The sequence below is a fragment of the Columba livia genome, chromosome 9 (genome assembly GCF_036013475.1).
Source record: "Columba livia isolate bColLiv1 breed racing homer chromosome 9, bColLiv1.pat.W.v2, whole genome shotgun sequence".
Lineage (NCBI taxonomy): Eukaryota > Metazoa > Chordata > Aves > Columbiformes > Columbidae > Columba > Columba livia.
In genome coordinates, this window is record NC_088610.1 from 14,243,632 (window position 1) to 14,271,504 (window position 27,873).

At 38.1% G+C, this 27,873-nt stretch overlaps 1 long non-coding RNA gene across 2 annotated transcripts in view; it reads right to left on the reverse strand.

Annotated features, from left to right (window-relative positions):
- The window catches only part of LOC110361147 (uncharacterized), a 66,264-nt gene that overhangs the window by 16,831 nt on the left and 21,560 nt on the right, over positions 1–27,873 (reverse strand). For both annotated transcript variants that reach the window (XR_002417541.2, XR_010474690.1), the window contains exon 2: positions 1,997–2,070. This is a non-coding gene — a long non-coding RNA (uncharacterized LOC110361147). The remainder of the gene's footprint in view (positions 1–1,996; positions 2,071–27,873) is intronic.

The window sequence follows — 27,873 nt, forward strand, 5'->3', positions numbered from 1 at the left end:
ACAGAGAGAAAATGAAGAATCTACTTCAACTCCTTGTCCAAGGCATCAACCATATCCTTCCAGCTCCTGGTCCATTTTCTGGGGCTTACACTTATTCTTGTTTCCCAGCCTTTTATCACGCAACCTTTTTGTTCTCCTTTCTGTTTTGATCCACCCTTCCATGATGACCTAATTTACCTTGTCGTCTCAGAGACATCACTACACCTCTTCTCAAGTGCCTCCATATTTTCAGAATGACACACTTTTTTCCCCAAATTTAATCTGATAGTAAGTGCAAGATATTATTGGTTATACCTTGTCAATTTGATATATGCTAGTACATGAAAAAGGGTCTCTATGAATTGACAGAAAATGAAAGCAAGTAAAACACTATCTACATAATAGCTCCATGAATGGAAATAAAGGCCTTATGTTACCATAATGGTCCTTTAACCCTGCCTTCATCCATGATTTTAATTTCATTTGAGTTCTTCGACATATCTTGCATTCCTACATGTCTCTCACACTGTCAAGAAAGCCCTCTTTGCAAAGAGATGTGCATGCCTGAAATGTTCTTTCCTCCCACTGGGGATCCACCAAAGTACCTTCATTACTTTAAATTAAAAGGAAACACTCAAAAATAATGTATTCAGGGATGTGTCTGCAGCAATCTAGGGTGGCAGATCGATTCAAACCCAAATGTACAATATTTCTATATGTGAAAGATGCTATGGTCCAGTGGAGCAAGCAGACTGCTGGAAGCACAAGGCACATTATGTGTCAGCTACACACCGAGCTCACATTTGTGTCAATAGGAGCTACTTGCATGGAGGGATGCATTCAACATGAACCAGGACTTGCCAGCCTCCTTTGCCTCCCATTGCAGAGGGCATGACAGTGTGCACACCAGGGCATGCAGGGAGGGGAGAGAAGGGGAAGAAGAGAGAACAGATATTCAGACTATCTAAAATAGGAGGAATTAATAAATACCTGTCTCCTATACATAGTTACTGTGTGATTGACTGAAATAAATGTTGCTTGCTTTCCTGAAAAAATACAGAGCCAGATGAATGTGAAATTCCAGTAGAACAAAAGCTGAAGTGAAAGGCATGATAAGGTCAAAAACAGAGGGAGTGATACCTTTTTTTTTTTTTTTTTTAATTCAATCATTTTGTGTTTTTGGAGTTTGCACATCATTTCTTCTAAGCGTGTCAGCTAAGAGAGATACCGCAATGTCCCATGAAGTGTGCATCAAAACACCTGGCTGTACGGGAGAACATGCACCACTTCAACGAACACCCAGAATGAACACAGGTTTCCCTGCTCAAAGAAAATGCAATTGTCCTACAGTCTGTTACATTAATAGCATAAACAATCATCTACATTAGCCCTCTATCTTCTGCTTTGAAAGAAATAAGGAAAGACCTTTACAAAGCTTCTAGGGATAGAGACAAGAAGGGCAGAACAGCTTCCCTCTCACTCCCCTGACTGATGTCACCATTCCTGTGGCCAAAACATGTTTGTTGCTAAGCAACTATGTATATATTACACTCTTCTGCTTCTATTTGGGATTTAACATATGCATTTTCACTTTCATCTCTGATGCATAGTTACATTTGTTTGCAGTGGGTGTCAGAGTGAATGGAAGCTGTCCAGTGTGGGATATGCATAAAAACTGAAAGGCGCACACGGTGATTTACCAATGTGCATCATTGTTTCGGAGCATAGTTCAATGGGAAACCTACTGAGTGCCATTCACCAGTGGTTGGGCCAATTTTTTCATTCGGGATTGATGCTGGTTGCTATATAGAGGCTGTTGGTTCAAGAAGTGCAGCAGTTCTCAGATGTCACAAAGTAACAGTGTGTGCAGATAGTCTGACTGGTAATTATTGCAGACTGATCCTTTCTACAATGATAAAAGAAGTCCATTCTTTCATCTGGAGTTTTGGGGTTTATGCATAAATTCACTTTTTCCTACACCTCTCCCACTTACTTGACAGGCAATGAAAAAAATTACCTTTTCCTTTTGAATTGCATGCAGATGACCTAAATCAGTGGCACACATCACTCACATTTTTCTATGAATCAAATCTAAAAAGAAATGAAAAGAGGGTGAGGAGAAAAAGAAGGCATGATGTGAGAGTTCATTTGTATTATAAACACTCCGTAACAGAAGAAAAAAAGAATCTGTTTTAAAAACCACATGTCTGTTACCCTGTAATGAAATTATAAGAGAATGCTATTAGTCATGTCTGTACATTTATTCACATTGTGAGTTCAATAATTAAATTAGAAGATCTGACACGGAGTTTACTAAACAAAAATCCATGCTATAACAAAAAAGAAAAAGAACGGGATATTGCTAGCTTCCTTTTGGGTTTAGCATTGTCTCTATTAATAAGCATTAAAGAATAAAACACTAGAGGAATTCTTGCAGTCAAGATGATTTGGGTTTTGTTATGCTTTTCAGTTTATCCTAATTTCCCACTGGAAGCAAGAAAAAGAATAAAAATAACGAAAAACCTTAAGCTTAGTTTGCTCCTAGTTTTTCCTACTTTCTCCTCCATGGCAGACCAGACAGGAAAGGGAGCACAGAGAAGAGGCAAGGCAAACTTTACACCAGCTGCAGTGCTTACGCAACTTCAAGGGAAAATGGAAGGTTTTTTCTTTCCTCTGAAGCCCAAGAAAAATGAGATTATAAAAAGGAATCTTGTATGAAAGCAACTTGCTTGCCTATTCTCATTGAATTGATTCAGGGCTATCACAGTTGAAAGAAAACTCCACTCTTGGGCTGCATCAGTACAATGTGTCAGGGTACAGTAACTTTCTCCCATGGCCTTCTCTTCCACAAAAGACAATGGTAATTCAGTCAATGTTATTTTATGTGCTGGCCCCTTTTGCTCAGTGAATGTTCTGCACCCCAGGTCCATGCCAAGCCTCCGGCTGGAGCACTAATGGCAAATCCATGCCATGGAGGAGTGCCTGTTACACTGCTGGAGTGGAGATAAACAGGCTGCTGGGTAAGAGAGAATCAGGCCCAGCAGTTAAACAAAATGTGCTTTAATACAACCAACTGCCCTCCACCTTTGAACTGTTCCCAGTTAGGAACTGGCTGCTGTTTGAAAGTTGCCTTCATGCAGGACCATGTAGATTTAGCACTTTCCCACTAGTCTCAATGCCACATATGCAGGTAACAGAATTTGCGACACACAGAGGGTCACCTTGAGCTTATGCTTACACAAGTTCAGCTGTTATTGAGAGCCACAGAAATGTCCATGCTTGCCCCTGCTCTTGCACCCACACACTCTCCAAAATTTGAAATTCACTGCACAGCTGAAGGACTGACAGCAGCTTCTGCATTTAACTTTTGATCTCTGGATATTTTGCCATCCTTCAAAAAAAGCCCTGCTTTTCTAATTCACATTCCTGGTGCATTTGAGTCTACCCAATATTCAAAAAAACACGTGTCTTTGAGGATGGTTTATGATAATATGTACACCTACATTTCTGCCATAATCTATAAGAGGATGATCAGGCGTCCATCAATTAAAATATATTCCTGATCTCACAAAATATTTTATATTCTTGAATGTTCTTTAAAATAAACAAGAAGTAGCTTCAGTGCACATTATTTTTAGCCAGCTAAGCAGTGTCTTAAAAAACAAAAAATAAAGTTGGTATGCACAGTGACATGACCAGGTCACAAGAACCACATCTTTGGTCAGCAGCTGAAGCAGCTACACTGGTCTGATTCTAGAGACACACCAAAAACATGCTTAGTGAACACATCCCTCTCTTCTTCAAATTAGCATATCACCTACCAAAAAAAATATAACAGTAATATTTAGACCCCTGGTAGAAAGTACTATTTCTTCTATTTCAGAAGTCATCCTGAAATGTTCAGCTGAAGAGCTGATTTTTCATTGTTTTCCTCCAGAGCCTACATTTGGAGAATATTATGAAAAGCTGAAGCTAACACAGATGCGCACATTCCAGGGATTCATGCAATGTCCTGCCACTATAAGTCCAACTGAGGCAATGAACCTTTGTGGACCTTCCAGGAAGCTTGTGAATTTTGTTGCCAAGTTTGAACAGCTCTAAAATACATAAGGAAATGAGATCCCATGGTATTTATACAAATTCCCATGTCAGACATAAATGACTACCTTTGTCTACTGTTCAGCAAAAAAACAAATTACATGAATTTTTCCCAAACGTAAAAGTGGTTATACCATTACAGTATTAAATCTGGCAAAAGGTACATGAAGTATATGTATTGAGACCAGTGGGAGGGGGGAGAGAGGGTGGAGGGTGTTGCTGTTATACTGTATTTTTTAATCTGTTTTATCTGCTGGTATTTTTTTAATATGTAGATATACATCTAAGATATAGTCACATAAAATCAATAATCACATACTACTCTAATACTAGTTATAACTCAGCAGATATACAGAATATAATGTTTTTCTGTTGCTTCTTGTGTTTAACTTTAAAAAAAACCCAACAATTCATCTTGCCTTTAGGAAAATATTCATGAAACAAAACTGGCAATAGAAAAATAATTATTTGGAAAACATTATATGAGGTGAGTTGTTGCTTCCCTACTGGATGCCAGTTTAAATTGAGCTAATTTGTTTTACCAGTAGCTTAAGAAAACCCCAGCACAGCAGCATGACAATTATATCCAGGTGCAAGGACTTAATTCAACAAATTCTAGGTGGATCCTTCCAGTCGGCTCAGTGGGCCCCATCCTCAGCTGTGGCTAAGAACAGATGCCCTTGAAAAAAACTCTGTAATCACAATCCGTTCAATTCTTGAATAGTGAAACTGAAATGTGTCCAGGAGAAGTGAAGAAAAGAAAAAAGCATCTATGTCCAGAGTATCAGTTCAAGCATGACTAAGAAATGACTAAGAAACAAAAACATTTGCGGTAAGATGTAAATCTGAGTAAACATTTAAATACTTTTTTTGCACTATTGTTACTTTATACATGTAAAAACAGTATCTTATCCATTAAATATAAGAGTATGGTTCACCAGTTCTCTGGAATTTAGAAGTGACACCTGAAAAATCAAAATCATAATTTTAGCATTCTTAATTTGGGGAACATCTTAATAAAAAAAGGCTTGCTGTTTTAATTGGTCTATGTCTCAACATAATAAAAGTTAAAACATCTTCATAGACAAGGACACAGTGAAGAATTCAAGTTAAACAAGCACCACATCAGTATAAATTGTAACATAAAAATTGGGGGGGAGGTTTATGCTTTAGAGCAGGGGTGTCAAACTCATTTTCACTAGAGGTAGTTACATCTATACAGTGCTAAAATCACATTCAGTCCTCTGAAGGGAACTGCGAGGTTGACATGGCCCCCAGTGAAAATGAGTTTGACACCCCTGTTTTAGAGCAAATAATTACACAAGTAGAGTAACTTTCAAGCTTCATTTTTTGATAATCTGCAGTAACATACTAATGATCTGGTTCTGACTCAGGCAAAACTTACATTGATTTCAAAGAGAAAAATACTTTTATAACACTTTGTATACATAACATTTATTGCAATGGGTGAAGACTAGAAAACAATTTAGATATAAACCAAAAGCATCACATGTTTATTTGGTAATTGCTGAAATACTCCCAGATGTGTACATGTTTTACTGATTTGTGCACAATGTACAGTCTTAATCAATTATTAGATTAGCAGGACTAGCAAATAAAGTTCATAAATGCATTTGTATCTACACACATTGTATATGCATATGAATGCCTAAATGGATAAAGCCTAGGTTTCATGGCATTTTTCAGGAACTTAGCTTTGTTACCATTGTGTTATAGTCATCGTAACTCATGCATTTCAATTTTTGAATAAATTTGCAAAAGGTATTTTCCCTCCTACAATTTTACATGCAGGAGTTTACTAAATACAACCAAAAACCACAACATTTTGTATTATTATGAATTTCAACTTTAACTAACACTAATTAGAGGTGTACCAGATGACTCTGATTAAACTAGTGGGTAGTGCTTATTCAGATTTAATGTGAGCAATCTGGACATTTTGAAAAACAGCCAAGCTGGGCTCAAATAAAAACCTGCCAAAAATCCAAACTCTGAATTCACCCAGGCATGTAAGACTGGTTCCCATGAACATTAAAAATAAAATTAAAATCAGTTGGAAGCCTTGGTTTCCTTCAAACAAGAGAACATCCTCCCCATACCCTCAAGAAATATTTCTGCCTTATACATACTGCCCTTTAAAGCCACCTCTCAGCACTCAGAACAAAACAGGGAAGATGAACCAAAGGGAGGTTATTGTTTTTGTTAAGAATATCAACTCCAATATTGCTGGATACTGGTTTCTTGGTGAGGGTGGAGCAAAATACAAAGAGGGCAGCTGCCAGTTGAAACACATTTTCCAAGACTGTCATCCAGAAATCAAGAGGCATGTTTTTCACTAGCTTTTAATTTAAAACATACTTTACAGAGACATACCTTATTCATCTGAACCTTTGAGCATCTGATGTAAGGTGAGATTTAGGAATCGAATCTAGAGGGCTGTGTTTTCTGCTGGTGTAAGATGACATAACTACTTCAGATAATGCAGCTGCTTATACTCACATTTGGATTTTATAGATTTCCCCCCTGTATTGTTCACTTGCAGTATATGTTTTCTATTTACACTGATGTTAATGTGGAAAGAAAAAAAAACCTCAAAATCTAACCCACTGTGAGGTAGCATATCTGAACAGGAGCCCAAGTAGAAGCAAATCCATCAATTCGGCAAATTTAAGCAAGATGAAGGTCTCAGGTCAAAATTCGATCTGTAGTTCTCTCTTATTTTACACATACACCCAAAATTCGTGGTTTCAAAGATGAGAACACTGAAGATTTAAGGAAAGCGCTACTTTTACCCTGCCTATTGCTGTGCAGTGCAAGGAAGTACAGAACTCCTCCAGGTGAGCTCATTTTCCAAAAGTTACATTTCCTTTAACCAAGACGTCTAGAGATGGGTAAGGACAGTAGAGATGTTAACCCAATCTACCCTGTACATAGTAAGGTTTGCTGAAGTGAAGATGTATTTTGTAAGGCCAAAGGGTCTAGTATTTAAGATGCCTAGCTCCTATTGAAGAACAACTAAATTGTTTGGTTTCAAAAATATTTTTCCTAAATTGTTTGGGGAAAAAAAAAAGCTCTCAGTGTAGGTTTTTGAAAATTACTGCCAGACTTTTTTATTCTCTATTTTTAAATACAAATTGCTCCTCTAGACAAAATGTAAGGTCTTGCTTTATTTAATTTATAAAAAAAAAAAAAAAAACAAAAAAAAAACCACACACAACTTCCCATTTATGTCCTTGGTTTGAATAGCAAGAGCATGTTAGTCTATGGAGACTCAGCAATATTAAACCTTTTGGTTCTGTATGCAAGTATCAGTACAAAATTGTATAGATATGGGCAGGGTTTTTTAGTAAAACAATACTGCAGATTAAGTGAAACTGTTCAAAAATAAGTTCAGGTTTAAGATTCTCAAGACTCTTGCTTACATGGTTTGAATATTAATCTGTAAGTTATGGACATTTAACAAACTAGTATTTCTAAAGTAGGTTTAATCAAATATAAAAGTAGCTTGTGGAGGTTAGTATTTTACTCAGTGTATCAGCCTGTTAAAGAAAAGTTAGTCATTTTTCATTTTTTATTTCCACAACATTAGCATCTGATTGGAAACTTACTGTATGTTTTTCTGATCAACTGCTAAAATAATTTTAACATTGTTTAATAGTACTGTTTCAGTGTAATTTATTTTAGCTTCCAACACTGTTCCTAATATCTATCTTAGCCTGTATTTCACAATGGATGATTACATCTATAATCATCATTGGTCATTAATGTATTTCAGAGCACATACCTCTGTGGGCAGTAATTACTGCACAACCTTCAAAAACATACCATTAACAAAATGAGAATATAGAAAGTATGTTAATTACTGTAAATGTTCTACTGGTTTCTCTCTGGAAAAAAGCATGCCTGGAGATTAAGATCACTTTTTTTTTTCCTAGACAATGTCATGTAACATAAGAAAGAAAAACAAAGAGCAAGGAAAGAAGACTTTTTCTGGCACTTGCAAGTTTCATTTTTAAATCCTACAATAACACTCATGAATCAAAATTAAAACATTTTGTTGAGTCTGACTTCAAATACTTTCAGGCAAAAATCCTTTCATGCCAAAGTGTTGTAAAAGCAAGAATTTTCACATGCTTGGGTTTAATTTTGTATTTGTAAATTTGAGTTGTGTTTATGTGTGCTCTGGAACCATTGGATCCATCCATGTGTAATTTTATCCCTAACAAGTGATAGTGGGTTGAATGGTTAACCAACATTACAGGCCTTGGTAGCATGTTTTCTATAGGCAGAGGTCTTTGCACACCCTGTGAATAGCTGGCTTTCACCAGTGAAAATCCTGTTTGCCTGAACACAGTAAAAACTGCTTCCAGATCCAATTTTCCAGCAAACACCAAGATTCAATGCAAAACAACATTTGTAGCTGCTATGTGAAGCTTTGCTGTCATGTAGCTTAGAGTTCAGAGCTGGCTGTTTTCACAACATTCAGAGCAGGTTCTGTAAAAAAAAAAAAAAAAAAAAAAAAAAAAAAAAAAAAACTGGGCTCATTATCTTTTTGAGTCATTTATTCTTAAATGCAAGATCTTCTAGACAATCATGACAAAAAGGGCATTTTTCTTGTTTTCCTCTAAGATACCGTGATGGTCATGCTTCAGTTTCTCCTGAAACGTTATCTGAAATAGTATGTTAGGGAAACGCTGATTTAAATCTGAATCTTTCCAATACAAGACATGTATCCACAAACCATAATATAAACAGCCTTTTCCCTGCAAGAGCAATGCCACCAATACCCTGTGCATGGTCTCAGTTCATAGCCTGATGCACAGACTTGCATATTGATGAGGGGAAAAAAAAATCCTATTGAAAATGTGTGGGTGTGCCAAAAGCAAACAGATTCAGCTCAAAACTTGACCATAAAACTCTTCAGGCTTCAAGATTTTTCCAATCTGTCTGGGGAGGCAGGAAGGGGGATGTTCTTTTACACATGGCTGGGAACACATCAGCAGAGACAGGAAGGTAGAAAATGACTATCTACAATAATGCCCAACTGAAAACTAGGGTCTTTCAGGATTTACATCCATGGGACTAGACAAACTGAATGTGCGAACGCCTGTGGAAAAGAAAGCAAACAAAGCCTCATGATTGTTGACATGAATGTGCAGGATTCATCTGAATCAACGTTTGCCAGTGTGTTTTTTGAAGTATTTACCCAGCTCTGTATAAGACATCAGAGTGAATGAACTAAACTGGAAAAAGTTTCCCATACAGCAAAAATAAACACTCAACAGATATCTGACTAGAAAACGTACCATGGCACAGCACACAGTGTTTTGTAGGCCATTGTGACTCCCTTAATGCCCTTAACAAATCCATAAATTGGTTGTTTAACTATAACTGAGATAGATCAAAAATTTAACTTCGTGCTTAGAGTCAAACTTCCCTTCAAAACTGAGCAGATTAAGCACCATCCGCTGGTGTCCTTTCTGACAGCTCCACACTTGAGTGGATCATATTGACTGAACATCACAGGCTAGACAAATTCTTAGCTTTTGAAATTACTTTGGCTCATTTTTTAAGCTCTCTGACACAGCAGTCAAAACTCTGCTAACATGATTTACAGTTAATTTAAACATAAAAACATCGTCATTAAAATAACTGTGATAGGGTTAAGACCTAATGCCATGTACGCTTTCTAAAGACAGCCAAAGATATAAACACTTTAGTCTGCGTTGCCCAGTCAGTACAGAAACATAACCATGGACACTGTGCTTATGCAGCATGTGAGTTGCAGGCTTTCAATATTTTGTAAAATATTCTCTTTCCTCAGCTTGACTCCCTTTTTACCACACTCACAATTATTCATGAACTTTATCTGTTGATTTTTGTTTTTTAATGTAAAGCTCTAGTAATTTTTGTGTTGTTTCTAGAAGTAACATTACAAGAGAGATCAGCATGTTGGTTTTTGGAGTACAGTATAGCCAATTAAATCAATCTATTTAGTGCTAACACCATATTGCTTGCAAAAAAAAAAAAAAAAAGCTGTTGTACTTTTCAAGAAAAAAAAATGCTTTCCTAATAAACATTTCTTCTTCCAAAGTTTTCTCAAAATGTGAATAGACAACATTGTATTCTTGTGTATTTGCACCTCACCAGCCACCTGGTATATGATTAAGGCATCTGGTAGTATAAACCTGATAATTCAGATACAGTTCTAGCAGTCTGAAACCCTTTTAAAAACACTTAGTTGGCCTTACAGATACTTCAGTCTCTTTGCAGGGGGGAGGAGAATCAAACAAAAAGCAAGAGCCTTGAATACACATTTACTGTCCCAAATTACCTTTTCACTAATATCTCAACAATACCTTGGCTTACATCCTATGCATCTGGAGAAAATATGTTTTTTCTCCACTTACACTCTGTCAAAAGGTCCAGTTCTTTATACACCATTATTAAGAAGGAATGACCAGACCTAGAAATAAATTGCTTTTTCCTTCCTTATACCTCAAATATCTGCTCCTTTTCAATAGGTAAAGTGGAACATCCCAGTATGCTCATGGATATTATCAGCTGGGAAAATGTGTCATAATAATAAAATACTTACTTCTTTCATGCATTTTTCATCAAAGAATTTTACAGGTGGTGTCATCATTCCCACTTCCTCTAATAGAGGAACCAAGATGCAGATATAATAAAGATTACATGCTTACAGGTCTACATCAATGTAGACTAGCTAGGAATCTCAGATACCCTTTAACTTTTCTAATTAAAAGCATAAGTGGGAATCATCAAATGAGAATGAGTGCTAAGTCAAGCTCCACATATACAGGATTTGAGCCAATTTTCACAAAGGAAATGATTGAAGTCAGGGAAGCCTGTCCTGGAGAATGCAAAGACAGGAAGAGCATCTTCCATACGGCTCTTTTAATGAGTGATAAAGATGAGGACCAGTTCTGGTCTACTCTCAATGTGGCAAAGATAGATGACAGCTTGTTACAGCTCTCTCAAAAATAGTCAGATGTTTTCTGCCCTCACTAGTAGTGTCTAACTCTCTGGACGGACTTTCTAGAAATCCGTCTTATCCAGCACATGACATTTTGCAGGTCTCTTCAGATTTCAGCAGCTGAACCTAAGCATCAAACCTTTCAGCATTAATATAATCACAGAAATGTTAAAGACCCCACACAATGAGGGACTGTTTTAATGTGCTTCATTTTTATACTCTTGTCTGTGCTTTGGAAGACTTGAAAAAACAGGTGAAAATTTGTCCCAAATCTGCTTCCTTCCTGATCAAACCAAGAAGTATTACATCACTTTTCTCACTTCTTCACATACAAATTCCCCCTCAAGTTCCTTCAATGGCTTCCCCTTCACCTTTTGTATCGTGCTCTAGTATTTCATCTTTGCTTCAAGGCGCTGCACTCTGTCAGTCCTTCCTGTGTGTCAGCTGCTCTTTCTGCACAGCAAACCTCCTGCTGGCTCTACTCTCCTCACAGTGCTCTTCCTAATGCTTCTTCGTAACCTTGTGTCATGTTTTTTCTTAAATGCTGCCACTCTTACAAGGAAAACCTGTTCCAGTTCTCAAGTACCAACTAGTCCTTTCCACCAAATTATTTCTGTTTAAAAAAAAAAATTATTGTCAAAGCTTAGAAAAAAAAATGTTTATATGTATACTGTAGAAAGAGAGTTTGGGGTTTGGTGGGTTTTTTGTTTGTTTGGGTTTTTTTGTTTTGTTTCTTTTGTTTGTTGTTTTTATTTCTGTTTGTGAAAACTGGGTTTCATATACAGTTTAAACAATTACAGTACTACTGAACTTGGAAAACATGCTGAAAATGAAAGGCAAAGAATGAACATCAAGGTACTACTTCAGAAAAAAATAACTGGTAAATGGAAGTACTAATAGGTGTGAAGTACTATATAGTACTAATAAGGTGAAGTAATGCAATTAAGATAAAGTAATGCATGTTGTGAAAAACAATACTTACTCCATGTATGAAACAGTTGGCTCTGAGCTAGTGGTTATCCCTCAGACATGAAGCCTTAGGGTTATGATAGGGCCATGAAAATATCAGGCAAGTGCTTGGTAACAGTTAGAAAAGTCATTCAAATTTTGGAAATAATTAAGAATGAAAGAAAATAAAAGCAGAAGACATCTACTCTTTCACAGTAAAAATCCATGCTGCTTCTATGCTTTGGAAACTGTACTTACTTATAAGCCCTCCACCTGGAAAAACGTCTTAGAACTGGAAAATATTAAGAGAAGGGCAATGAAGGTGAATGGTTTCCATACAAGGAATGATTCAGTCAGCTAAGGCTTTTCATCCTGGAAAAGAGACAGCTTAGGGGAAAAACTATAGAGGACCAGAACACCACAAGCAACCATGAGATGCAGAGAGACAGATTGCTTATTGCCTCTTTCAATATGGTAAACAGAGGCCACCAAAGGAAGATAGTTGATCCCATTCAAAACAAAAAAGCAGCTCTTCATTCATATCTGGCAGAATTATGTAAATCCTTGCTAAAAGTTGTGGCAGAAGCAAAACTTCATTGGATTCAAGGGAAGGCTTAATAAGTACTTGGGAAAGAAGTTTGGAGCGAGTTAGTAAATAGACGAGGCATAGTGGTCGTAGAGGCCAGAAGAATACTCAGTGGACAGATTTTATATAGTTGCCTTATGCATACTGTATAATCTTCCCTTGATATCCAATTTTGGCCACTATTTGAAAAAGAATAATGCTAGACAAGCCTTCTGCTTGAACTACTGCAGTTGCTCTTATGAAATGATCTCTGAACATTATAACAAAAGTACTCAGGACACACTTCATGTTTCTGGACAATGTCACCTCTTGAAAAGGCATAATCACAACAGAAAAGAAGGTGATGACTCATTGGGCTGTGCTATGATCCAAGGACATTTAAGATTAATAGCAAGAGGCAGTCTCAGAATATAAAACTGTTTAGAAATAATCTCACATGTACAAGACTGCTTATCTAAACCATTCCTGTATGTTAGATATACTTTGAGGTTTACACGGTTTAAGGCGACTGGAGCTCTCTCAGTTTTATAATGGATTATGCCCAGGTTCATTCAGAAACACACTGAATCTAGGTGAACAATTCCTTGGCTCTGAGGGTGAGCTGAATGGCTGTGAGGGAGGCTCCAAGTCTCTGCTTATCCTCTGTCCTCAAACATTACCCAGGAGACTGCAGTGCATAACAAGGTGCTGTCAGTGACCTTTTTAAAAATCTTGGCCAATAAACAGACATAAGTTGCCATCAACAGCCACATCACTTCTCAATGTTCTGTTCACCACTTAAGTGAACAAGTACCATCCCATTTCTTGTTGCATACATCAGCAGGGCTCCCTGTCAAGGATTATTAAAGAATAATCCAGTAATAAATTATAGCCAGAGAATCTGGAACAGATTTCATGGGATGATGAGACTTTGGATAGCGTACAGCTCTCACAACACTTGGAACATCTCCTGTGTCAATCATTAACACTTTGCTGAGCATTCTGAATACATAGGGTCTTTCAAAGGCAATAGCTGACCTTAAATGATGGCAAAAGATAAGTGAGCTTTTCAGATCTTAGGGGAAAAAACAGATTGAGAACCTTTCAATCATGACAATATCATGAACCAACACATTAACTCTGCAGAAGCAAGACTTGCTATAAAAATCTCTTGTGAAAGGTTTCAGAACATCAATAACAGCCAACTTTCATATTCCTTCTCAACAAACTACCAATACTTAGAAAAGCCTTGGAGTGAGCATATTACTGCGGGAAGATGAACACATCCAGGCCTTCACTCCAATAAGCTTGGGGAGCACGTCTGTAATGCTAAAGGAGATGCTGACTGGAAGCTGTTCAAATATGACACATTGCAGCAACCTCTGAATGTCTTGCAGAACACACAGGTAAGGCTTATGGCTCCTTCCTGGACTTATGTAAACCATCCCAGAAATCCTTGTTACTTATATGAGGAGTGTATAACTGCTAAAATGAAGTGCTAGACAAGAATGGCATTGTTTTTACCATGAGCAATCCTTCCTTAGACACAACATGTTACTTAGATGGACACTGCTGAATGAAGCTTGTGATTCCTCCCTCTGGAGCACAGTAAAGAGCTGATTCATATTTCAGCTGTAGCAGAGCTACTTCCAGATGAGACACGAGTGGATATAAATAACGGCTGAAACACAGAGACCATTTCTAAAGCACAGTAGAAACAGAATATGTAACAACTAAACATACCGCAATATTCAAAACTGAATGGATTGTACCTTATGTTTACATAGTACTTCTTACCCTGACCAAACCCTGTTTCCTCAGGTAAGTTATCATGCTTAAACCTAGGTAACCCTGAGGCAGATAGAAGCAATCAGCCAAAGCTGAGGGAGAAAAAAAAAAAAAAACACAAACCACGTTGAGGCTCAAATCAATACAGTCAAATCTAGTTCTTAGAGAAGGTACAACAGCATTGCTGTCCCTATAGAACAAGTTGCCAATTTCTGACAATACTCTGATTCAGCAAAAGAGAAGGGAAACCCGTCCTGAGGATAAGCCAGGCACTGACAAACCCTGTTGTTAAAGCACCCAAGCATCCTGGAAAAGTACACAAATCTTCTACTGCATTCAACTGAAAAGCAAGCTGAAAGGAGGCACCTTGCAGATCTGAAAGCCAATACTCCTTAAGATCACCTTCCTGTATATATAGACAAGAAGATTTCCTCTGGCATCCCACAAACTGTCTTCGTCCCCACTCCTGTCTACACCTATCCTCTCATCTTCAGTTCCTGCACTGGGCTGAAGCACTTCCTCCATCCATCAATCTCTCTTCAGTCCAGGATTTCTTGCTGCCCTGACTTTAGATCCAAGCAAAAAAATTGCAAGGGTCCATTAGAAGCTAGAAAAATAAAGAATAAGAAAAAGAGTACCCTGTTCCTCAGAGAAATGTAAAAAAAAAGCCTTCCTTTACTCACTTGATGTCCCAAAGAAAACAAGAACATTAAGTATTTACTCAACTAGTCATTCTCGCTTACATCTTCTCGCAGCTACAATGCCCACCACAAATTACCTCCTCCTTCTTGAATCACAATAGGATTTAGAGTCACCCTGTGGTATCCCCCCCTTTATAGACTGACGGGTGAATCAATTAAATCCCCACAGCTGGCTACCCTGAAAATCCCTGCACTCAGTTCAGACAGCTGTGGCCCTTCCTCTAGCAAAAGGGAGATGATTAACTCCTTCCCAGCCATCTCCTGGACATCGGTTTTATAGCCCATTTCATACACCATAATCACCAATCAAGCACTCAAAGCCCTTGAAGACTGAATAAAATAAAAGCTGAAAAAATACACAAACTGCTACCTTACATCTGATTATATTTTTACTGCAGAGACCTAGTCTATTAATTTCCATTAAGAAACTAAATTTGATAAATAGATAACATTATAAAAAGAAAATGTAATTAGCGTGTAGCCTTGGTAGATGTAAACTTACTGGTACCCAGGAGTAATAGCAGTTTATGTGAAAACTAGAATGTTACCATAATTATGAAAATGAATGTATAATTTATGCACAGAAGAGGGAAAATATGCAAGGTGTGTAGAGGATATGATTATATTGCATTTTCTTGTTTCTATTGATAGATGATAAATCTTTAGAATATGCTGAAACCATGAATTAGTCTGCATGATTTTTGGATGGCCATGATTTCTGATAAAGTTTTTTTTCTTTTGTTTTTAATTAAACTCCATTTTACAACAGCAGCCCTACTCCTGCTTTATTATGCCAGAGAAGCATATGGAAATATAAACTCTGAGATGTTACTGATTTATTTTGATGTTGAAGCATTTTGCTCTTGTGTAAACATTTCTTGTGACATGAATATGGATAGTTTCAAATCTTAGAAGAGTTCATTACTAAAGGTAGCATATGTTTTTGACTCCTGAACCATGAGGGAAATGAGAACACCCAGCTTGCCAAATAGTAAATTGTAAACAGTTGGTACACCCCTAAGCAAAAGACTGAAATAATTACTGTATCTGTGTTTTAGAGTAGCCAGCTCATCTTTATGTCTCATTTTTGTTTGTTTTTTGGTTTGTTTTTTTTTGTTTCATTTTGCTGATTTAATGTTTTTCTGCAAGGTTTGTACATGCGGTCTAAATATATACTTTGGGCCTGCAGCATCATGATTCTAAGTGTGCAGATGTCAGTGTGGATTCATGGGTTCCCAGATACCCCACGACCATGTATAAAAGCCTGTGCTGAAATAGGCAGTCAGCTGTTTCACTTCCAGACCTGCTCATAAAATATGTATTTTTTTTAACCTGGACTCCATCTTGCAAGGTACCAGGCTTCTCCAGCCCATCGAGGAGTTCTGAATACTTTCATCGCTCTGAATATCATGAGAAACTGAGGCCAGTACCTGGTCTGGTATACTTACACAGAACATGGCCAGACCTGAATCACATGAGCAGTTATTTTGTACGTCATCTGGCGATTCTTACCGTGATTTTTCAAGGAGCCTTGTGGCCCTGCCTCTTGTGGAGCTTCCCATCCAAATGGTTCAGCTCATGCTGGAAATGTTTTCTGCTGTTGTGGCAGCAAGGTCCAAGGCTGTGCTCTGCTGTGTCTGGGGACACCTCCACACACACAGATATCACCTTGGAGAGCATCCCCTTCCTTTATGAGATAGCAAAATGCTGGGAGCTAGAAGGACACACAGGTAGTTCTTCAGAGACACATAAGACATTACAACATTTAACTGTATGCTGCCTTTCTCCTCCTTACTGACACTTTTTACTGCTCCTGCTGAAAATTAGACACCCAATATTGCCCTTCAGGGAAGGGGAGAGCAAGGAAGGATCTGGGTGGGGGTTGCACACACCAATGTGGAATGTGGAGGCTAACGGATGGGCTTTGGGTATACTCACTCTCTCCTGGTGCCTGCTGGGACTCTTTGGCCATAAATGTTTGTCTGTGGTTAGCTTACCATTCTTGATTTTCCATTTCCCCTGCAACTCCCCCAAAAAAAGAAAAACGCATTTCACAGAGTACCAGATAATTTACTGGTTTGGACACATACTTGGGATTTGTGGCCAAATCACCCCCAGCATACCTGGTTTGGATTAGGGACTTGAGCCTGCATTCTTACTATCCCAGGCTGATTCCATAACCAGCAAATGTCCCAAGTGGCCCCTACTTCTCTGCCTCCATTTTCCATAAATAGAGGTTTCTTACACATATTCTGAATACAGACACACCTTTGGACCCCAGGATCTCACGGCAGTGGGGCACCTAATTTAAAACTCCCACTTCAGGGCTTCCAGGCCACCAACCATAGATGAGTTTTCCCATTTTTTTTCCATATGCACAGCAGAAATGTCAGTGCTCTTTGCAACATGATTTATCTAAGAATTTAGATGGAGCTGAAATGGTGTACAAAGATGAAGCACAGATAAAGCCTTAAAAGTAGGAGAGAAAGCTACTCATTCACCCAGCTGCAACCTCATCACAGGATTGCTTATGAGTTGCATCCAGCACTCGAGATAAATCTGTCCTGGACGTCAGTATTTAAAGAAGATCTGAGATGCTTATCTATCTTTGGGAATCTGGGTCAAGTGATTTGCCTAGGTCCATGCAGCAGGTTAACAGCATAGTCAGGATTAGGAATCCTGGGCCCTGAGTCACAGGTTAGTGCTCTCTCCAGTGCACTGCATTGCCTCCTCTGCACTCAATTCAAACCTACCACATTCACAGAAAATAATGGTTACAGATAGGACTTGAATTTAGGGAGCTGCTACACTGTACATAGTATCATTAGCACGCATGGGTGCATACAGTTAAAAAGAACAAAAACTCATTCAAAAGCAAGGTATTTCTTTATGCATGCCCCTCTCCTGGTGAAAAGGAAAGAACAGCATGCTATACAGATGTGATTGACGCAGTTTAACGTACTAATGGACTGTCTTGTCAGATACCATAGTAAAGAGCATAACACCAGAACAGGGATAGAGGCCACACAGCCTTGCCTGGCCTTCATCTCCCCATCAGTACCATCACCACTCAGCCCTCGAGAATCTGTTGAGTCAGGCAGCCTCACATCATAGGCGTTCACTGAGTACTCCTCTTGGCATGCAGCTGGGTGAATTTCCCCAACTTTATGTTGCATTGCAAACTCTGAGAGAGGTACTTCCAAGGAGCAAGGAAGGCTTTATACACTCTCAGCACAGGCATAATCAAATCACTTTTTCTTAAAATTAAGCTTGATGGTTCAACACCTGGGCCTGGTTTCAAATTTAGTACTTTTGAACAAAGGCAAATGGGCTCTAACATTCAGATTTGTAGCAATATACTAAATCAGGCATGTATCATAAACCTTTCACACAGCTCTAGAAATAATTCCTTTTGTCCCTACAAGAGTTATATATTTGGCAAATTCATCTCTTGTGTAACGTTATTGTCTTCCAGTGTAGTTACATGAAGGATGAATTAATCCTGTTACCAAATGATTTTTTACAAACAAATAATTGAGGCTGACTGAATGAGAAACAAATAGACTCTGCTATTTAAAAGCCAAAGCAAGACAAAAACTGCTTCCCATATTAACTCCTTTAAATCTCTGCCAAAAAAAAAAAGTGTCAAAGGTCAGGAAATATAACACAACCATGAACTGCAACGTTGCATGCTCTTTCACTAAAAGGAGGAACTCAACTGCTAGTGAAGGACAAGGAATTGATCAAGCAGCAACAAGTTCATTCTTCTGACATATAAAGAGTAGGACATAGCTCCTTTGTTCCACATTTGTTCCATGCAGTTATCAACCAGAATTTACTTAGGCTTTCATTCAAGTGTCATTGTGCAGACTTATTCAAAGAGTATGGACGGAGCACCAGTACAGAGATAAGTGACCCGTTTCTCTCTTTCTCATCCCCAGATTTAATGGACTCCATTAAATGTGATCCACCTCGAGTTTGTAGGTAAAATAAAATGTAAAGTAGAAGAGAAATGTTTTAAGAGGAACAAGGTGGGTGTAAAGGTTCACAAAATGTAGAGTAGCAAGTTTGGAAAGTCCTCAGAAAAGATACGACATGCTTGTGAATTACGTTATCTGAGTACAGCAGATTTTATGGTACTAGGTAGCATTTGGGTGACAGGTTAAAATCTTTTCTGAATGGGCACAGCACAAGCATAGTTTAAGAAGTGAACTTAAGAGATATTTCTCTGTCGTGAGTGCTTGGTGATGTTTACTTCTTTGGTCAGACAGCCTTCACCCTGCTTCAGCTCTTCTACTCTTATTCAGTTTCCTTATCACCTCAGTACATTTTAAGATCTTGCAGCAGAAATCCATTTCATTTGGTTCCTCTTACTTGCTAAATGTGTGGTATGAATTGCATCACTATTTAGTGTAACACAAAGATATATCACACACCAGTATGCCCAAGGTGGCTGGCAGGGTCCTGAGCAAGCACTGACAGGTGGGGCAGGACTGTCCCTCTCTGCACACTGCAGCAGAGCAGGGGGAGTAAATAACCCCAAGGGAGAATCGCAGAAGAGCAGACCATTGCTCCCCATTTCGTCTTCATCATCTTCTTCTCCTGACAGGAGGAACAAAACTTCTGCCTGTCTTGGGTACATCCCTCCCCAGCTCCACCCTTCTGGGTTCAGCCAACACTGAGCAACCTGTGGGCACAAAGCTACCCTATGTGAGGATTTTCTTTCTCTTTGGAATATGCATTGTGGAGAAAGATGGTAAAAGCTGACATAGCACAAGGCTACATGGCTCAGCGTTTCTGGTGTGCTTTTCCTCCAGCTACAACAAAAATTATCTACTCAGCTCCCTTGTTTCTGTTTTAAGGAAGTTTTCATCTTCATTAAAATTCATTGTTCCCTATTCTTCCTACAGGGCTTCTTATTGTTGATCTTATCTTTTTTATCACTATATCTACTATAAATATCCCAGCTCTGTTTGTCCTCGCCTCTGTCTTTTGTCGGTTTGGTCACAGCCACTGCCTACTACTTGTGTTTCGCTACAAAATAATTTACTGATCAACTTTAAAGAACACCCGAGCATTTGTATCTCACCAGGGAAGGTCGACAGGTCTGTAGCCATATCCTACTTTTATTGACTCTATTCAACAGCCCACAGTCCCTTCAAGCCTTTTCTCTCGGAAGTCTCTTGCATCCAGACTCTTGTGCCTTATCACTTAACCTTCTGTTTTCCATTTCCATTTCGTCCAGAGACAAAAAGCACCCAGACAGCTATACCCAGGTTTTCCAAATTGACTATTGACTATAAGCTAAGCCACTCTTCTTTCCTCTATGATTTCCTACACCACATGGATGTTCTTCCCCTTTTTTTGTATTGTTGCCTTATCTCCCTCTCCTGGAAACATTTTTGTTCTTAAATCTCATCTGAAAACTTTCCAATTCCCTTTCCCTTTTTTTCTTGTTATAAAACACATTTCCTTTCCATTATCTTCCCTTTTCTTTTCCCTTCTTCTCTGGCCCCTAAACTTGATCTAGGTTTCAAAAATAATTCTGCTGCTATTTCTTCTTTATTTCTGATTTTCTTATGTTCATGCTGCTCAGTTTTCAGAGATTGTTTTTCATTTTTGTCTCCTTGAGAGTCACTGTGGCAATCTGTGTAAAACATTCCTTCTTTTCTTTATCTCTCTCTGCAAAGCATTCTGCACCACTTTTTATGGAGGATGCTTTTATATAAATAAATTAGATTCTGATTGTATGGGAAATGAAAAGGCTAGAGTAAGCAAGCTCTGAGGACACTGGGAGCATTATAAGTAGCAATATTTATTCTTTAGCTATCCTTATTAGAAAAATAAAAAATAAAATTAAATTTAAAAAAACACAGAGATAACACACTTGAAAATTTTAGTACACAAAATACAGTTTGTGTGTTCTCATAACAGTCAGTTTGAATTCAATTTTGTATTAGCTAGAAAATTTTCGGAAGACATTCAAAGCAAGTCCTTAAATAAAGGAAGCCCCAGACCTAAAGAGAGATAGAGAGAGTCTTATCTGTAGTTAAAATCCATGTCTGTGCTTTTAGAGAATAAAGTGGTTGTCCTCATCCTCCTTTTAACTTCCATGTCATGCCTCATTGTATCCTGTCTTATATATATAACCTTTCAGGTACAGGTACACTTTTGCTTCATTGTCACCAGCAGGAAAGAAAATCGTACTTAAATCTGTAACAGCTGCATATGCTTCCCCCGAAACCGAATGCACTGTAGATGTGCGAACCTTCACTATTAAATATTTTCATCTGCTTATGTGATGTACACATGCAGTAAGTTAGCAAAGTGATAGCTTGCAGTGCTTCCAGCCAGTCATATATCTTCGTTCTCCATGTGTTGTTGTCTTCTATCTTATGCACATCAATATAATCTTTACTATCTAGCTCCACTGTTTATAATGCACCTAATATAAATCTACCTGAATGCTTGCATAATAGGCAAAAAGATGTGACTTAATATGGAGAGTTAGACAATTAAATGGAGAAATCCATTTTATGAAATTTCATCAGTCTCCAATGTAAAAGGCACATGGGTTTTATTTGGTTTTGGAAGAAATGGAGGGTTTTAGTTTGTCATCATGAATTGGTATTTCAGAAATAAGGCTCTCACACACAAAAAATACTGACATTAATGTCCTCTGGACCTTAAAAGGTATTCACCCTGGCTGTAACACCTTAGACAAGGGAAGGTGATGGGCTATTGGGGGGACAGGGCTTCTTCTCCATCTGGACAAATGTTGCTTCATGCCCCTCTCTGCAGCACATAGGCCATGTCTGCTACTGAGCAGTGTCAGCTGGAGCCACCATCATGCCTGCTTTGCAGCCTTTCAAGTCACTGTGCACCAATGTAAACTCCAGAGAAAATAGAGCTTGTTCTGGGCAGAGACTGGTAGCCTTGATTCAAGAAACACAAATGTCCACAGAAGAAATTTGTGTCACCCTCCTTGCCATCCACCCAACAGCGACCTACTCTTTCTGCTCTACAATGCCTACAGCAGCACTGTGAGTTCACATGATAACTAAAGGATATGAACAAGGAAGAATAAGGACTGAGATTCTCTTTTTGTCAATCCAGCACAGCAGTTGGTTAAGAAGAGACAAACCCCTGGCATACAAGACTTCTACAGTTCCTACAGAAGCACTGAAATCCCTATGTTTTTGCTGACACTCTCATTTGGTCTAATAAAGAGATAATACTTCTTTCCACAAACCTGGTCTCAATAATTTATGGCACTTCAAAAAGCTTCTTTCGCCAGCATCCCCCGCATACAAAGATCCAGCAGAAATAATCAGAGTGGTTTGGTGGCCGTACAAGCAGTGAGTGACAGAGGACTTTCACTCAGGGCCAGCCTGCCCACACAAAGCTGATGACATGGATGCATTGGCCTGCCCTATTGATTCATGGTTATTAGCACTCGCTGAACTGATTGTGTTTCCTGTCACAGCTCAGCTATTATATTATGAAGTTCTGCTCTTCATATGTGGAGCACAGTAGATTTGAACCAACTCCAGCAAAACATAAAGAGAGATGCTTTGGTTTCCCATATGTGACGGGATATGATTTGACCTGTGTGGCCCACAGCTCCTGTGCCTTACTCACAAAAATCCCTTGCAAATTCAATGTGTAAAGTTGTAGGCACACTCATTAAGACTTTGCCCCTGTTATTATTCATATACCACTAGACAAATCAAACACTGTCTTTCACTAATTGAAGTGCAGGATGTCCTATAGATAGCCACTTGCATTATTTCATATATGACTGTAGCCAGACAAAAAATTAATCTCCCAATGAGAAGATCCCAGGCTGACTAGAGCTTTGAGGACAGCTTTTCTAGACCTGTTGTTTATACCAAGCTCTCCAAATAAGATGAGGTTTTGAATGTGAAAGCTAGATTTTATTACAATGTAAATTAGAACAGTTGATTTTTCAAACAGAGAAACATGTAAATAAAACAAACACTATCATAGATGCCTACAGCATTAAGACTATTACATCCAAATTTAGGCTTCTAAGTAAAATTGCTTGATTATTCACAGGCAGTGCCCAACTGGAAGCTCTGACTTCATGAGAGAATTATGAGTATTGGGTACATAGCCATGAATAATTAGGTAATTTAATATCAGTTTAGGACTAAATTCTAATCCTAGACATTTGAAAATTTTAGTCATGTGAATGTACTAGCTGTACACGTAAAGTTTTGCTCTGGCGCATCAAGATACACCTCTTCAAATATTCTGCAAATTGTAAATTCAGCCAGGTCTCCCCAGTGGCTTACCATGTTTCTCTTGTTAATAACTAACAGTTTTAAGAGTTACCCATATGTTTTTTGTCAGTCTTCAGCTTTCTAGGATTACCTGTGTACCATGTCTTGATTGACAGAAATATCATGATCGCATAATTTATACGTTGTTGAGTCACTATGTATTGTGTCTATGTGAAGCACCTTAAAAAGTTATGTATGAAGTCAAAATAGATCTATCCTGAGCCTTCCTCCAGATGTAGAAATCTGAAAGGAGATGGCAGTATTCATACAACTGCACAGCAAAACAGCAAAGTTGTTGGGCAGAGAAAGTCACAATTGTATCTCTTAGGCATAGGTTACTCTGCTTGCCTCCAAACACATTGGTGCTGCAACCATTCAGAATGGACTTCCCATGGCCTTTTTCTTAGCACTGCCAGTTCTTATAACAGCACATAAAATCACAGATTCAGCAAAACCATAAAAGCAGCACAGAAAGTGTTGAGATAACATTTACTTTTTTTTCCTGTTTATTCGGTCCACCTTTTCATGTTGACTTCAAAGTGAAAAAGATGTAGTCATAAATGTGAAATTAATATGCATTTCAGGACTCATGTAAGCACACTGCTCCATATTTAAAAGTCATAAAGGTGCTCTCTCTTTTACCCATTATGGCTCTTAACTAAATATCTCCATTCATTTCCAAAAGTATCTTAGTTTTGTGACATACCTCAATAGGTAACGTTCAACATCAAAGAACAATACCATTGTCTAAGGATGCAATGATGATGTAAATATTACTATTGCTTACACAATAAGAAAAAGGTTTCTAAATTCATATAATGATCCAGATATATGTCATATTCTGTCAACATTTGTGGTAAACTTAGGCCAATGTTTTCAAAAGTGACTGGGGCTTATGAGTGGTTTTTCACCAAGAGGGCTCAAAAAGTGCCTGTTTCACAATTCTTTAAATCTATCTTGATCACCCCAGAACTTCATAATCCTGAAACTAACCCCTCCTTGCAATCTTGGGAAAAGTGACATGATTACAAGCCAGTTCTGACTTTTTGAAACATATTCACTCTTAGCACAGTAAGCACTAGTGCTGGGCATTTTGCATGTGGGATAGGGACCACACACAGAGGGTTTACACTGGTCACATTCATTGTCAGCTTTCTGTGAGAAGACACCTAATTCACATTGCATCATCTCTGCCCCATGACTGACTGACTAAAATATTTTTGAAGATGTGGAGATCAGTTGATATTTACATAATGAGTAATTATATCAAAATTTTCATATGCATTTTCAAACACCACCAATGGCATTTTTTAAATATTTGGATTTCCCATCATTCTCAGATATTTGCAGAACCTGTAAATATCAAAGCAGAATGATTAAAATAACTCCCAAATTACACTGGACCAGTCCAGCATTATTTGCAATTAAATTCTGGTTTGCTTTCAAAATATTTATTCCTAGTATCATTAGAAATAAGTTTTAAGTTGCAGTCAGGATCAAGGTTTCATTGTGCTAATCACTGAATATTCAGAAGAGACAGTCCCTGCTCCAAGGAGGCTGCTAGTTTAATAGGCAAAAAAAACAGAATCCAGATGGGGAAATGTGATATAACATACAAGCACAGTGGTTAAGGTGATGATAGCTTCACATCTTAGCCAAGAGCCTGCAAACTGCACAGAACTGGTTGATATCCACACCCATACAGTAACCCATTGATTCCAGTGGGGCTCTGACAGGCAGCTAGAGCTTCCTTGAAAACACTAATGTCAAAACAGGGGTGTATTAATTCCTCCTCTAAGGCTTTTTCCACTTCTATTACATTAATTCTATTTGGAGGTTTCTTACTTTTTGCTACTTTCATTTTTACCCTCTACCTATACTTTTAATCAGCCTAGGTTGCTTCTGATTTCATGTGTAGTTAAAACTGTCTGATGTAATCTTTGGGGTCTTTAATTTAAAAAAAATTAAAAAATAAAAAAATAAAACAGTAGCTATTTTCAATTTAATTTTCAAACCTTTCATTCTTTCAATCAATCCATTCTCAGCTAGCTATATCTTTTGCAGTCTTCTGCTTTTAGTTTAATTCCATCCCTTCCTCCTCTTCAAATCTCAGAGTTACTTTAAACTTTTAGTTCCTGGTCCTTCCCCCTTGCCAAATTCTCAGAGAATCAAATTACTTCTTCTACAGTCAGCACAATGTCTCGATTATCATTACGTTGTCTAATTTAGTCTTTGCTAACCCATTCAGCGATATGAATTCCAAAATAAAGCACTGTATGAAAAATAGTGTGAAAATAAACTATCTAGTAATGATTAGAACTCCTGCTGATTGCCTGGCTGTATGTGAAATGATGGCAGTCACATGTTCAAAGCATGCCAGCTGAAGTGTGGCTACCATACTTAGCAGTTTGGTTTCTTATGTGACAGTTGTATGAAATACAGCAAAGAGCCTTTCCATGGCTTTACAGTCTTATACAGCACTCAATGAAAAAGCTGTGTCAGAACTTTGAGTGAAGATGGATCTTTAATATAACAACAAGTAAGCTAAGAAATGTGAGAGGACGAGGTTTTGTGGTGGAAAAAAAGCAAGCTGATTTCTTCTATGAGAAAGTTTGTTATTGAACAAGGACTGGTTAAACTAGATTTTTCCAAGGCTGTTGCAGATCAGCCCTAGCCTGGAAGGGTCAGATACTTTTTCATTGATGAGTTAACAACATATAAATTGAAGAAATTAAATAACTGTGTGTTTAAAATGTGAGCACATCTGTATCAGTTTGACTACAGATACCTCAAAAGGAAATGTTATTTTTTTGCTTATCTGTGGCATTACCTTAGGTCCTCTGTATCAATCTTGCTGCAACCATTCTTACACTATTCAAGGAGCTTTGAGTGGTGCGGACTGGAGAATGATTCATGGCAGCTGTCTCCTCTGCTCCATGTCCCTCCTCCTCCACAGGGAAGAAGCTGTCTGAAGTGCATGATTTGAGGTTGAGGGCTTTTGCTTTCCTCTGGTTTTTAAATGGCAAATATGCAGTGTTAAGTGTTTATGGCCACAAAGACTATGTAAGAGATGCATCTTGTTCTTGGGGGGGGACATAAATTCTGAGACACTTCTTACTTCCAATGGAAGCTCACAGGAAAGTTGAGTTCTTAGTTACTGTCTCTGTCAGACAGGAGTTTTAATGCTGGTGGTATTATAAGGGCACACATTCCTACTGTCAAAAAATGTCCTTTTGTCAGCATAGTTTTCCACTTGGGGAGCTAGCAGAAACTATGCTGACAAAAGGACATTTTTGCTGGTATACAGTGAATCTACCTGAGGAAGGTCTGCTGACAAAGCTACTCCAACAAAAATTGTACAGGTAGTCAAAGCCTTCAGCTGACTCTCAATAGATTTCTACCTTCTGCAGAGATGAGTTTCCTCTGGTAGTAGATACTCTGTTGCTCTTCAGGAGTCACTGTGGTTACAACTTTCATGCTAGAGATTAAAATGAGCATAACTGAATTTAGCATCTGGACAAATGATAGAAGATCTAATGAGAGAGTGGATTTCAAAGTTTCTATAGTATAGTCATGAATCAAGAAGCAGAAAAAAGTTTCATGTGACAGAGGTGACAAGGTGTTTCCATATTGACACTGAAGTACCATATACCTGGGTGTATGGTGGTGGCCCTATACAAACCACAGTCTGTTCCCACATATATACTAAGCCTCAGAAGCTGCCATTCTTGCACATAGAGGCCCACTGAAGTTCTCCAGGAGCAAGTTTTCCAGCAGCTGACCACGCAATGAACTGCATGATCACAGCCCACAAATACAGAAGGAATCTGTATTTATACAATGTATTTTACAGCTGTTACTAGGTAATGCAGTGATAACTCTGGTTGGTAAAACAAGTGTAAATATCACAGTACAGACATTAAAATAAGGGGAAAGTGACATAAGAAATATTTTATATACACCATATTGAAATATTATTCAAACCTCCTACAATTTGGTTTATTTTATTGGTATAATTATACATTCTTAACCGTTGGCTTACACCATACTTTAAAACCAATATTATAGCTTCTGTATTAGATGACAACATCTTGCTTATGGGTTGGGAAAAACAAAATATTTACTTGATCATCTCTGACTTACAACTTTCTGAACCAATGCTCTCATTGCTAGCGTATTTCTTGGTTCCACACAAAGATCTTCAAGAGCAGACTAGGCTTTAGCTGTGCAACTCTCATTAAAAGCAGCTGGGAGAGTAAATCCTCGTGTGACTAAAATGCAGGGATATGAGTTTGCCAGTGATATGCCTCTCAGTTTATGTGACTAATCAGTCTCATCTGTGATAGCATGATACAGGTAACTTTGAGGGACATGCTTTCATTAAGCTGTAAATCAGTCACCTTTTTGGAAAGTGACACTATCACATTGACATATAACTATGCTACTTCAGATGCCCTTGAGAAGAGACAC